This window comes from Coenobita brevimanus, chromosome 92 (assembly GCF_032717465.1).
Source record: "Coenobita brevimanus isolate Jiangsu-jjx chromosome 92, ASM3271746v2, whole genome shotgun sequence".
Classification (NCBI taxonomy): domain Eukaryota; kingdom Metazoa; phylum Arthropoda; class Malacostraca; order Decapoda; family Coenobitidae; genus Coenobita; species Coenobita brevimanus.
The window spans coordinates 23,891,458-23,906,112 of record NC_137045.1 but is presented as its reverse complement, the minus strand read 5'-3'; the positions used below and the strand labels follow the sequence as shown (position 1 = coordinate 23,906,112).

At 45.2% G+C, this 14,655-nt stretch overlaps 1 protein-coding gene across 1 annotated transcript in view; it reads right to left on the bottom strand.

The window, feature by feature from the left end:
* Window positions 1-14,655, bottom strand: part of LOC145412272 (phytanoyl-CoA dioxygenase, peroxisomal-like) — a 99,668-nt gene that overhangs the window by 21,341 nt on the left and 63,672 nt on the right. The gene's annotated exons all lie outside the window — the stretch shown is intronic.

Below are 14,655 nucleotides of genomic sequence, written 5' to 3'. Positions count from 1 at the left end.
TGGCAGACATTTAGAGGGGAGGAGTGACGACAGCTCCACCAGCATAGATGGTGGGACAGTGGGAAGATAGGGCCTGAACCTGTGCTAGACGGTACAGGGCACTGCAGTCCCCAGGCCGCCACTTCCTCCCAATAAAGAGTGCCCCAAACCCAGAAGTAGTGCCCCAGGAGGCTGCTGCATCAATGAGTGTATAATGGCAGGGCAATTACAGTGTCAAGGTGCACTTGGAGGGTGTCCCTGTAGCTGTCCTGGCAGGGTTCCCTGAGGCCACTACCACAGCCACTGGCCAAGGCTGGTGGGCTAGGGGTCCCAGATCCATTGCCTGGGCCTGGGACTGTGCAGTGGGTGGGGCCTGTGGCCTGTCTCTCCACTACTCATTTTATTGATTAGGCCAAGCTAAAGGAGGACATTAAATCATCCAGGGGGATCAGAGTGGCTTCATGAAATGTGGTAAGTTTGAAGGGTAGAGCGGGGGAAGTTGTTGAGGTAATGAGCAGGAGGTGGGTGAATGTGAGATGTGTGCAAGAAGTCCAGTATAGTGGTGGATCAGCCAGAAAGATAGCTGGGAGGGATTGTTTCTATTAGTTGTTTTGGCTGGATATGGGGGTGTGGGTGTGTTGGTTAGGAAGGAATGGTTGGAATATGTCATGAATGTTGTGAGAGTGAATGATAGGATAATACTAAAAATTTTGTTCGGTAGGATGGTGTTTGCAATTATATAGGCATGTGCTCCACAAGCAGGCTTGGATGAGGCAGAGAAAAATAGATTTTGAGATGACTTAATATGCGTAGTAAGTGGTATGGGGGATGATGAGATTGTAGTATTTGTAGGATTTAAATGGTCATGTAAGTATGCAGCTCAAGGATATGAAGGAGGTCCTGGGGGATGTGCAAATGGTACCGTACAAGAAATGAGGAAGGGGAAAGGATACTCAAGTTTGGAGAGGCAATGAACATGATTGTGTGCAACACACATTTTAGGAATAGAGAGAGTAGGTTGATTACGTATGAGTCAGAGGGAAAAAGCAGCAAGATAGACTACTTCCTGGACAGGAAGAATGATAGGAGGTTAGTGAGGGATGTTAAAGTTAAAGGAAGCGAGAAGTGTGTGCAGCAACACAAATTATTGATCTGTGACATAGTGCTTAACCCCTGCAAGCCAGGGGTTTTCCAGTGTTCACACACTCCTCCCTACGGGGGATATCCATGACGGAAAAAAATACGCATACTTCAAACCCTAATATCTGCCAAACAGTAACAGCTAGAGAAAAAATTAAAGATACATAAGACTCAACAACTCTTCCTCTTTCATATGAAAGTATCCCCATGTCTCCAGGTGAGTAAGAATAAGTTAAAGTTCAAAGGGTGGCAGGAAGACACTTGTGGCTATACATGTTAACTGGCGTTGCTCCGTGCCCAAAATTGTGACGACTATACACGTCAACCGGAGCACAGGGGTTAGGGAGTGGTTGATGTAAAAGAGGACCTATGCACCTCGGAGGAAAATATGGAAGCTGAACACCAAGCAGTAAGGGGTACCTTCTATTGTGAGATAGGGAGAGTGGTGGCTGACCAGGGAAACATTGACAGAAGTGTTAATGAACAGTATAAAGCCCTCAAGATCAAAATCTTGAGTTAATGATTCAGTATGTGGATGGACAAGAGGTCTACCAAGACATAAAGTGACTTGGAGGTGGGATGAAGGTGTAGAAGCTGCAGTTAAGGAGAAAAGAAGGCTTTTCCAGGAATGGAAAAAGGGTGATAACAGAGAGGAATACTTGGCTACCATGCAGAGGGATAGAAAAGAGGTTTACAGGGCAAAGTCTGAGTCACAGAGACTTTTACTTGATAACCTAAATCATGTGGAAAGGCAGAATATGAATTTTAAGGTGGCAAACCAGAGGAAGAGGAAGAATTGGGATATTATCGGAAACCAGTGTGTGACGAATGATGAAGGAAGAGTTGTGGTGAATAGTGGGGATATTAAAGACACATGGAGAAAGCATTACAGCCGGTTGTTGAATGAGGAGTTTGACTGGGACAGGGAATGTTAGGAGCCTGCAAATCCAGTGTTTGGCTCATGGCCTTTGATTGATGCTGCTACTGTGAGCAGGACAATATGCAAGATGAAGGTGCAGAAGGCAGCAGGTGTATCTGGGTTGACTGCCAAAATGCTGAATGCTTTAGGAGATATAGGAGTGAGGTTTGTCACTGACCTCATAAATGCGATTATATATGAGCATGTTATCCCAGATGATTGGCTGAAGAGTTTAACTGTAAATGTGTACATGAGGAAGGGTGATGCCCTGGAAGGAGGAAATTATTGAGGCATAAAGCTTTTAGACCAGATAACGAAGGTAATGGAGAGAGTTCGAGTGTTCTAGAAGGTATGATTAGAGAAAGAGTGAATATTGATGAGATGCAGTTGGGGTTTACGCCAGGCAAAAGGACCACTAATGCTAAATTCGTTGTGCGACAGCTTCAAGAAAAATACATATGAAACAAAAGGGAACTGTACTTTGTACTTTGTTTCTGTTGATTTGGAGAAGGCTTTTGGCAGAGTCCCTAGAGAGGTGGTGAGGTGGGCAATGAGAAAGCTTGGAATTGAGGAGTGGTTGGTTAGGGTTATTATGGCCATATATGTGGGTGCTCACACCCGGGTACAGGTGAATGGAGATTTGAGAGATGAGTTTTCCGTGAATGTTTGTGTGCATCATGGATCAGTCTTGAGCCCCATGTTGTTTATCATGGTACTTGAAGCCCTCTCACATGACTTCAGAAATGGACTCCCGTGGGAGATGCTGTATGCTGATGATTTGGTGCTGATTGCAGAGAATGAAAGTGAGGCGGAAGAAAGATTTAGGACGTGGAGAGATGGTATGGGGTGTAAGGGCTTAAGAGTAAATGCAGATAAAACAAGTAATGGTATCTAGGGCTGGGGGTGGTACTGTCAAAGAAAAAGGAGAGTGGCCATGTGCAATTTGCCACAAGAGCATGGGAAGTAATTCCGTCTTGTGCAGTGTTTGTGATAAGTGGGTGCATAAGATATGTACTGGTATTAGAGGTAGACGGTGAAATAATGCTCATTTCGTGTGTGCGGTGTGTCGCGGTGAGCATGTGGATATTGCCAGGTGTGAAAGGATTCAACTTGCTGGTGAGTCTCTTGAGTATGTGGAAGAGTTTTGTTAATTGAGAGACATGTTATATGCTGGAGGTTGAGCAGGAGCTAGCTGTGTGGCTAGAGTGAGGAATGGTTGGAAGAAGTTCAGGGAGCTGTTGCCTCTCCTGACATTGAGAGGGTTCCCCCTCCATGCAAAGAGATCTTGGATGCAGCATGTGTTAGAAGTGTAATGCCGTATGGTAGTGAGACCTGGGCAGTAAAGGAAGATGATATTCACAGGCTCAATTGTACAGAAATTGCAATGATTAGATGGATGTGCATTGCATCCTTAAGTGCAAGGCCTGGGGAGGCTAGGTTTACAATGGAAGGGTTGAGATGTAAGATGGGACTGGTGTGTATTGGTGTTGTGATGAGGAGAGAGGTAGCTTGAGATGGTTTGGGCATGTGGAAAGGATGGGGGATGATAAATGGGTGCAGAAAAAGAGAACTGTTAATGATGGGGGTAGGGTAGTGCATGGCAGACCGAAAAAGACCTGGGAGGAGGACACTGAGTGTGACCTCAGGGTTAAGGGACTAAATAGGGAAGCTGTCAGATTGAGCGGCATGGACAGCCGCCATTAGGTGACCAAGGCAGATGCATGCATGCACGGTGGAGCCTTCAAAAACGAAAACGTTATACGTGCATTACAAAAATAAAGAAGCTATACACAGTAAATATACCCAGTATCTATACTTACCATCCAGTGATGTTTGTAGAGCACAGGAAGAATGGGAAGACACTGGCATGCATTTTAAAACTAATCCCATAAACACTGAACAATAAATTGATTTTTGGTGAAAACAGTAACATCTCAAATAACATGAGGGTTAGGTTCCTGGAGAACTCGTGTTAGTTAAAAATGTCTTTTTTAAACATAATTTTCCCATAAGAAACAATGGTAATATTGGAGGTTACATTCATGGACTTTGGGAAAGTCTACCCATTTGGGGAGTTATGCTGCTCTAAACTTAAAAGCAACAATATTAATCTGAAGGAAAATCCAAGTAAAAAACAAAAACAGTCTTTGAGAGAGATGAAGTCAGTGAATGTATAGCGAGGTTGGATGGTGAGGAATTGGAAAATGTGAGCACAGTACATTTAAGTACTTGGGTAGTGTGATGAGTAAGGATGGAGGTTTGGAGAGTGAAGTGCTTGAAAGGGCACAGCAGGGAAGAAAGGTTGCTGGTTCTTTGAAAGCAGTGATAAGAAACAGGGAAGTGAGCATGGAAGTGAAAAAGTTACTACATGACAGTAGTGTGATACCAACTCTAACGTATGGAAGTGAAGCTTGGACGTTGTTGGAAGGACACAAGTCAAGAGTGAGAGCAGTGGAAATGAGTTATTTAAGAGGAGCCTGTGGAGTCACATGGAGAGACAGGCTGACGAATGAGGATATAAAGGAGCGTTGTGGTGTGGATGTGGATGTGATAGGAAGTGTTATGAGGAACACACTGAGGTGGTTTGGCCATGTGGAGAGGATGGAGGGTGAAAGACTGACGAAGAGAGTGTATGTGAGTGAGGTGGAGGGAGGAAGAGGGAGGGGGAGGTCGAGGATGAGATGGAGGGATGGGGTGGAGAGGTATATGAGAGACGGGGGTGAGTTGGGAGCAGGGCAGTGAAATGGCGGGGGACAGGACGACGTGGAGGCGATTTGTTTGTGGCCACCCCAAATGGGACTGGGGCGTCTGGCAATAGATAGATAGATAGATAGTATATTTTGGGAGAAATAAACAACATTTGAGCCCTAGTTGGGCTGAAGCATTGTTTACTTCTCCCCAGTTACATACTGTTTTTGTTTTTTACGTGGATTTTCTTTCAATTCTGCTTCATTCACAGCATTGTGAAAGTTCCTCAACATTATTAATGCAGTAGTAGGTCATAGAAACAGTACAGTAAAAGCAACATTTTCATTACAGTAAGTAGGTCGCAAACAATAACAACACAGAGCCTCACTTCATCTATTTTTCTTTTTTTTCTTTTTTCTTTTTTTTTATGCTCGACTCTAGGCATAGGCCTCACAGCCTGCTCTCAAGGCCCAGTAGTCCTCCTACATATCATACACCACTACGTGTCACCACTTCAGCGCTAACACCCACCGTCCATATTGAATACATGCTAGGGCTGTCTCATGCAGGACTGGCGTATTGGTATTAGCGGGGGTACTTTTACGACATGTCGGCGGGCCTTCTGGTATATCGGTAAAGTCTGCTTTACATGTAGTTCAAATCCTTAAACTGTTCCCTGACCCAGCGGGGATTTGAACCCGGGTCCAGTAGGACCGCAGGTCACCTCTCTACCGATTGAGCCACGTATCACTCGTCGTCTGCTCCTGTCCCTCCTGACCCCTCTCCCCCACCTCCCACCGCTCCCCACCCTCAATTTGTTGTTCCTCCTCGCTCTGCTGTCCCTCCTCACTCTGCTGTCCCTCCTCACTCTGCTGTCCCTCCTCACTCTGCTGTCCTTCCTCTTCCTCCAATGCTACTGCTGATGAAGATAACTCTCTTAAGTTTTCTGTCTTCTTCATAAAGAACTGCTCTATCTTGGTCTGAGTGGTTTTCTTCTTTCTGTTCTGCAGCATCAAGTTGTAACAATTTAGATCTGCCATCACTTTCCTGGCCAAATTTTGTCTGAAAATGAGCCAAATTGCTCAGAATGGGGCCAAACTTCATTTTCAAATATTATAGTTCGAATAAAACCAGTTTAAGCAACAGACAAATAAAAAACTGTATTTATGCACAAACTGCCACACACGGTCTATCAGCTCGGGACTGTCCAAGGCGTGCGCGGTTAATTCGAAACCATCACGTACGTGTAAAGGCGGGTTAAATCGAGAAACCCTTGTTAGTTAAACATAACTCCTTAAATATTTGCTCGTGTTAAAACAAAAACGCATTTTTTTAAGTTCGCGTTAGTTGAGAGGTTACTGTATTTTACTTTGATGATGTGAATGACACCCAGCTTAGGGAAGTTTTTCGGAAGACGTAAATAACATTGGCTGGCCAAAGTGTTATACTTTCCACATTCCTTGTCCACCCAGCCTGTCATATGCTTTCTCCAAATCCATGAAAGTCACATACAACTTCTTTCCCTTCTCTAGAAACTTTTCCACTAAAGACCTAAGAATGAATATCTGATCTACACAGCCTCTTCCCTTTCTAAAACCTCCCTGTTCTTCACCAACTAATTCCTGTTATTCCCTAACTCTGTCAAGAAGTATCCTACCACATACTTTTTCTATTACACTAAGAAGACAAACGCCCTTATGACTGCCACACGATTCTTTTTCCCCTCTTCCTTTGTACAGGGGAAAAATTATACCTGACTTCCAATTCACTAGGACTCTACCTTCCTCCCAGGCCACCCTGCACATCTTCCATATCCATCCTACTACTCTCTCTCCCCCATGCTTCAGCATTTCACCACACACTTCATTAGTTCCTGGGGCTTTCCACATTTTGACTCTCTTCAGTGCTTCCACTGCTTCAGTCTTACTGATTTCCTCCTCTCTTCTCACCTCTCTCCCTCTCCCAGGCATTCCCCAGCCACTTATACTTGCATTACTTTCATTCCCTAAGTTCAGTAACTCCTTAAAGTGTTCTCTCCATCTGCTCAATTTTTCTCCCTTCTCTACTACCAGTCTACCATTTTTATCTTTCACTCCCCAACTTACTTCTTTATCACCCTGTCTAACTCTCTTTACCTCTTTCCAGAACACCTTGCATTCCCTCTACTTGACACTCAAATTCTTTCCAAATTCCTCATCCAGGTTCTTACTCTCTCTTACTAATCTTTTCACCTCTCTCTTCCTCTCTACATATAACTCTCCCTTCTGTGTCTCAACTTCTTCCATGCCCGTTTCTCATTCACTCACTATATGCTTTCTTCTTTTGCGCCACAGCCTGTCTCACCTCTTCATTCCACCATGCTGTTCCTCGCACCCTATTTCGTCTTCTCTTCACCCCACACACCACCTCACATGCTGCACAAATTTCTTCTGTGTATAGCCTGCATACACCTTCCACGTCCGACATCTGCACCAAATCGTATTTACCCAATCATTCCTAAACTTCTCTTATATTCTGTCTTTTTTCCATCCTCTTGCAACCTTTCTACCTCCTTGTATGGACTATTTCCTCCTGTCCTTCCCTTCTCCTACTCCTACATTTCATTTGAACTTTGACTTTCACCACCACAAAGTGGTGGTCAGAAAGTCCACTCCCCCAACCTCTGTATGCTCTTGCATCCATTACACACCTTCTCATTCTATCATCCACAGACACATAATCAATCATTGTCTTCTTTTCATTCAGTTCATCACCCACCCTTCTCATCACTCACCACGTATACCTGTGGATCACTTTGTGACTAAAGAGGGTATTGGCTATCACAAATCCCCTCCCCTCACAAATGTCCACTAGAGAATTGCCATTCTCATCCACTTCTGCAGGCACACCCCACTTTCCAACTACTCCATCCACCTTCACATTCCCTACGTTTCCATTCATATCTCCAGTCAAAAACTCTCTCTAATTCCTCTCAAACTTTTCCTTGCACACTTTCAGATTTGTCCAGAATTGTCCTTTCACTCTGTTTGCATGACCTTGTGTTGACGCATACACACACAAAGTTGCCCAGACTTGTAGTCCAACTTTCAATATTACCCACACAATCCTTGAGCTGATGGACCCATACTCTCTTATATTCTCCTATCTCTTGCACACAACAATACGAACTCCTTCTTTTGCCCTCTCATGCTCACCTACTCCAGCAAATATACCCCATCCATACTCCCATTTTCTCACAGTCTCACCTTTCCATTTTGCCTCAGTTATTCCACATACATCCACTTGTACATCTTCAAGCACCTGGACAATCTCTCACTCTTTCACCCCATCATTCGCACCCCTTACCTTCCATGTTGCAGTCCATGCCATGTCTTTTGTTCAGTCCTTAATTATCACCTGTTGGTCAGTCCTGGTCTCAGGCTTCTTGTATGTATTTTTAGTTAGTTGCTTTCCGGGGAGTGGCACTAACCCTCTGCCAATCCACTTGTTATCACAAAGGGAACAAGTGTTGGCTGGTTATAAGCTTACCATCCATTGTTGTAAATGATTTCTCGGTTTACAGGAAATCATTTGGCATGCCACTGAATGTAGAACTACCCTAAAACAGAGTACTGCTACGTTAAGTGGGTGGATGATGGGCGCCCCCATCTACCCCACTGTATCTGGAAGTTGAACCCCAAAGCGTGGCTTACCACCTCCCTCTGCGACTCCCACAAGGCCAGGTATCTCTCCCCCATACTCCATGATTATGCTAGCAGGAAGGACGTGACCAACAGGCTTTTCCTCCTAGTTAATAATGCTGCAAGCCACCCCGAGGGCATGGAAGACTGGGTGGATCTCAGTGATGAGGTGGTCTATATGCCTCTTAACACCACATCTTTGCTCCAACCTATAGACCATGGGGTGATAGTCACATTCAAGGCACACTAAATGTGACATATGGTGGAGCAGATGGTGAGAGCAAGCAACTCAGAGGTGAGTGACTGTCATAGCCTTCTGGAAGAAGTAAAACATCAAGAATGCCATGAACAGTATTAATGCTGTGCAGAAAGAAGTCACTGATAGCACCCTGAACACATTGTAGCACAAGGTGCGACGTAAGTTTGCCAGCTTTCCTCCTGTTGGGCAGATCCACAGAGACATCACTGATCCTCCCATAAGGCGAGGCTCAAAGAGGTGGATGAGGAAGACATTCAGGAGGTGCTCAGCAACCACATCAAAAATATTTTCAATGAGGAGCTAATGGAAATGGAGATGCAGATGGCACAAGGAGGGGAAGGTGAGAAAAGGTGGAAGTGGAGGAAGACCCAGTACTAGTGTTAGATCTGAAGACTCTTAAGGAGTTTTTAGGAATGATAAACCTGGCCCTTGCATTAATTCTGGAGAAGGATCCAAACCTTGCCCTGGAGTATGCAACATGCTATGCAGCTGAGAAAAAGCTGCATATGTGCTGTGAGTTACTGGAACACAAACGAGCTGTGAGTCAAATAATATCATTCTTCCCATCCAAGACATCTACCAGCATACACGAGGACCTGACACCCTCCACCAGTGGAGCATCAACACAATTGCCTTGTGACACCTCACCACCACCACCACCACCACCACCACCACCACCACCACCACCATCACAGTAATCGCCACCGCCACCCACGCACTTCTGCTACCTCACTGCACTGCTTTCCCCAGTGTTCATCATCTGCTCCTGATGACTCAAGTGAATGGCCAAATATACCAGCTGTCCCTCCAGCTTCTGGGGGACCCATGATGATGACTCAGACCAACCAATGTCCCACTTAACCCCTAAAAGACGGGTGTCTGCACATGCTGTTCGAGGGTACAAGGGCCAAAAAGACAGGTGTCTGCATATGCAGTCACGCCCTCCCCCCAAAACTGCCCCACCCTCCCTTCCACCACACCCCCACACCTCCCCCACCCCCCCACACCCCCATCCTGACCCCTCCACCATCTGCCACCCCCCACCCCCCCACACCCCCATCCTGACCCCTCCACCATCTGCCACCCCCCACCCCCAACCCCCCCTACCACCACTAACTCCAACCATCCCCATCCTCCCACTCCCCCCATCCCCTCAACCACCCCCCTACCACTTCCAACTCCCCCACCATTCCCCCCCAACAACCCCACCCCCTAATACCCACCCCTACCCCCACCACCCCAAACCCACTGATCCCTATCCTCCACACCCCCCACACCCCCACCCTGAAAACCCCCCACACCTCCCAAACAACCCCACCAATCCAACCCCCAAACCCCCCACCCCCTCCCCACCCCCCATTTCCCACCCCACACATCATCCCCCCACCTCCACACCCACACCCACCCCCACCTCCCCCAACCACCCAGCCCTCCCCTCTGCACCACCCCCTCACCTTCCTATCCCCCTCCCCAACCCCCCCACCACCCCCAACAAACCCCCCACCGTATCACACCTGCCGATTATGCCTGTCCTCAGCATATGTCAAAACATTCTGATGCCTGTCTTTTAGGGGTTAGGGCGAGTTGGAAATTTTTTAGACTTTTTTTTTGGGTGAGTGGTCCTTGACCAAAAACACATCCTCATTCAACCCATATTATAATTACCTCACTATACAATCAATCACTGTTCAATGGGTCGTAACTTGACCTAACTCCACTGTATAGCATGGCGTGATAGTACAGGTGGATCTTCATCCTTCAGAACAGATGCTACTGTACCCGTGATCTCCTAGGCCTGCTGTCAACAGGTGGATTACACTGTCTCAGAGCATACATGTGCAGTCCATTTGCTTAATATGCAAGGAATTTCTATCACGCAAACTGCCTAGAGTGCAACCGGGGGGGGGAAAGGTTGAAAAAACTAAATCGGTGGTGCACAAGTTGATTTTGAAAATGCCAAATCGGGGTGGCAAAGTGAGCTGAATCCAATGTTACATCTTAGAGCACGCAAAGAAATGATGTAGGTCATGACGTCACAGGCCATGGCCATGGATAGTGAAGAGCTACTGATCCAAAACATAAGCAAAATCCTGGCAGTCTTTGACGAGTTTAAAGATCAAATGACAATGAACAAAAACTAAAGTGAGAGCTCAAGAGTTCTGGATGTCCCAGAAAACAGCCTCCATTACTACCGTACCGAGATAGGAATACTGAGGAAGTGAACTGAAGGCATCAAACTGACTACCATCTTCTTCACTCCACCACAAGAAGAAGATCCAGTGCCCTCAACATCAGCAGAGGATGACGACGATGGTGCATCTGTTGTGTCTGCCTTGGACTATCAGGGGTTCACAAATGATGTGAAGCATGTTGGTGGTGGTAGAGTAGGACGGTGTGGAGGGTGCTGGGACCAGGGCACCGTAACCTCCTCACCCTACCTCGGAACCCCATCTCTTGAAGTCAAATAAGCCTTTCCTCCATAGATTTTAAGGTAAAGGGCTATTGTGTGGGTTATACTTATTGGGTACATGTGTTTAATGTCCCATAATACACAGGCAAAATGACAGACTAAGGGCCAAAGGGGTAGCTTTTGAGATAGCTACCCCACCAATTCGCATAAGGTACATTACTTGTAAAGCACGAAATTTCACGACAGCGAGGTCTTCTACCACTCAAATTCTTGTGCATTATGCGAATGGACTGCACCTCATCAAAATCGTTTCTGTATTCGTTAACACAAGGCTGGTCAGCAGCTTTTGGATTTCACTAACTTCCGAGGTACCCAACCGTAAAACAAACTCCATACAGTACGTTCACTTTTTTCCGCAATATTTTTGCAGTTAAGTCTATCACGTCAAATGACTCTTGCTGTGTTATCCAAGCAACACAGCTTCTCCATCTTAGAAGCTTTGGACAGGGGTCTGTGCTTCTGGCCAGTGGATGGCTCCACAAATGACCACAAAAGTGGTCTATGCTTCTGGCTAGTGGATGGCTCAACAAATGACCACAAAAGTCAACACTGGGTTTCAAACATGCCACTACAGTGTAAACATGCATAGCAGGGATAGTGCATCCATCCCAGTGCTGGTCAAGTGTGGCTGCAATTTTTGCTCCCTGTCTGGTTCCCAGGTCAGGGTAGAAAGACATGCAGAGGATTATGGAAGCACCATGGTGGTCACATCACTCTGCAGGCAATCTGAGACATCCTGCAGTTTGAACCAGTATGAGAACTGGTTTAATTCAGTTGGAGACCCCACAACTAGGATGAAATTATGTTTTCTATGGACTAGATGCCATACTAAGTGCCATAACCAGCTATTACTTCTCAAGAGATGGTGAAAACTGTTGGGGAAAACAGAAATATGAGCTATGCAGTATGCTCTTGTTGTTGAGTAACCCTCATCTTTCTGGCTGAACAGACCCATCAACTGCCGGCAAGCCACTGCCCCTTCAGGGCTATGCCATGCAGTGAACTGATAGTCCCGTGTGGTAGACACTGCCTCGCCAAAGTGATGGGAAAGGACTAGTTTGGAAGTTTGGTTCCCAGATGGACACCACATTTATGGCTCTCCACCCAGTTAACAGGGGCACAACAGTAAGCTCCACATCAACCTATTATCTGATTATACTGTATGCTTACCACCTGCATCCAGGAAACCATTACATTTGTCACTCAGTGTAGAGCCAGTTGTGGGCCACCTTCAATGGAAGAGTAATATAATGACAGTAAGAATGGGAGAAATAGGACGAGAGGATGGCAAACACAGAAGAAGAATGATAAGGGTAAAGGAAGAAGTATGCAGCACTACAACAAGTGAATGGATGATGCTCACCACCACCTACCACCTAAAATAAGATCCAATAATAATAATAATAATACCTGTTTAGTTACTGAGTAGCCACAATAAGGAAGCTTTGCCATAGCTATTTATGGTATGTAAGATTTGAAATTTTGGCTCCATAAACAAGACTGTGACCTTTAAAAGAAGTTTAAGATTATTCATATTTGCAGCATGTACAGTGGGCTCGTACAGTATGCGTGATCCCAGTGCACGAATCACATAGTACACAAGTGACCAAAAATCACAACCATAAAACTCTGAATGCACAAGTTTAGCTCACAATATGTGAGGCTGAGGCAAGGAGTGGCCCCAAACCATTATTTTACCAGACTATGCGACCCCCCTCCCTGCACGATGCACCCATCATGACTTAGAGGCTCATGGGGAAGGTGCTCAAGAGGAGTCCACAGTATGATCTCGTCAATAACGACTTCGACAATGATGGTAAGTTCGAACAGATACCCAGTTTCTATAATAACGTTTGGATTCACTTGAATAACGGTTATTTCGCGAATCCCAAGTTCTTATACTGCAAATACGTCCAGAACAAGATGAAGAATGAAATAGACAAACAAGAAGAGATGAATGAAATTGCCAAAAATGTGAGCAGTAGCAAGGAGATGGAGGATCCTCCCCTGACTCGCCGGCTGCCGTCCCCTCCACCTCCACTTCCCCACCTGACTCACCAGCCGCCTCCCCCTCCACCTCCACAGCCCTACCTGACTCATCTGCCTCACCCAGCATACCTGCAACCCTCCACCATAATGGCTGTTGCTGCATTCTCAGAAATGTAACATTCGACAGGCCGTAAATATCTTCGTAAAAACCTGGAATAATACAACACTGGCAACCATTACACAAGCATGGTGTGGCTGGGGCGGCGGGGACACTCTAAGTGTGTTGTTGCGCCTCGGAACCCCTGCTATTTAAGTCCATCTTGCCTGTTGTCTACTGTTTTTAAGGTGACTGACCACAGTTTTATTATTTTAGCTATATTTGCAGTATACGTCTTAAAAAGTTTTGCATTATTATATCTCTAAGGTTAAAAAAATATCAAGGTTTGAGGGAGTCCTGCCCATATGTTATTTTTCCCATAAGATTATGTATTCGCAGTTCGCAAAACCACAGTGCGCAAGGTCATGAACTGCCCATCCACTCGCGCACTGTGCGAGCCCTCTGTACTTAGATTAACCCAAGGTAGCTTCTTGTGTAAAATCTACAAGATCTGAATACAAATGTCAGGAAGAATGTATGGGTACATTTTACATTTGTCTCAATAACTGGCTAACTATATGCTTAACTGTAACTGTATTCCTTTCAGATAATAAGAAGGACCACAGTCATATTTCTGTAATGTTACAGCTTTACAGCTTTTGTGATTTTCTCTATAATGTGCGACAAAGAAGACACTGAGCCAATTTGAATTCGTTACATTCCACTAGGCTAAATGGCAAAATATTCAGCCACAATTCTTAGCAAACTTTTTATCCAAAGATTTTCAACCAAATAAGTGTATTTCAATTAGTTTCTGAGATATTTCTATTTCAAATATGCAATTTTTACAACAAAAATGAATATATGACCTTCAAAAATGGGACAAGGTCATTTATATTTGTACTTGGATTACCCTAGGGTACCTCCCTATATACACTAATATCATCAAGATCTAAGAAAAAAGTGCAAAGAAAAATAATACAGTAATACTAACGAAAACAATAAGCTTCGCCATTTATAAGTTGAAGCTTAATAATAATAATAATGATGAGGTAGATGGGGGTGCTCACCATCCACTTGCTCAATATAGTGCTGCTCTCGGGTGTCTGCCCTTTCCTGCCCATCCTTCTTTCCTTACATCCTCTTCTGTCACTCTTTCTTCGTCCATCTGCCTACAGGTGACTTTACACTCCCTCTTCTGTCTTTCTTTCCTTTTCCTTCTGCCTGTGGGTGACTCTACAATGAGTGAGAAGCCAAATGGTTTCCTGTACACCAGGAAACCATTTACTGTACTATGCTGAGTAGTAACCATATAACCAAATTTTGCCACCTGGTGGTTTAGTGGGTAATTACAGTGCTCCAATCAGATTAAGCCGGTGAAGGTTTATATCCAAGGAATGGTTGGGGTTTCTTGCTGATGTAATGCCACTCAGG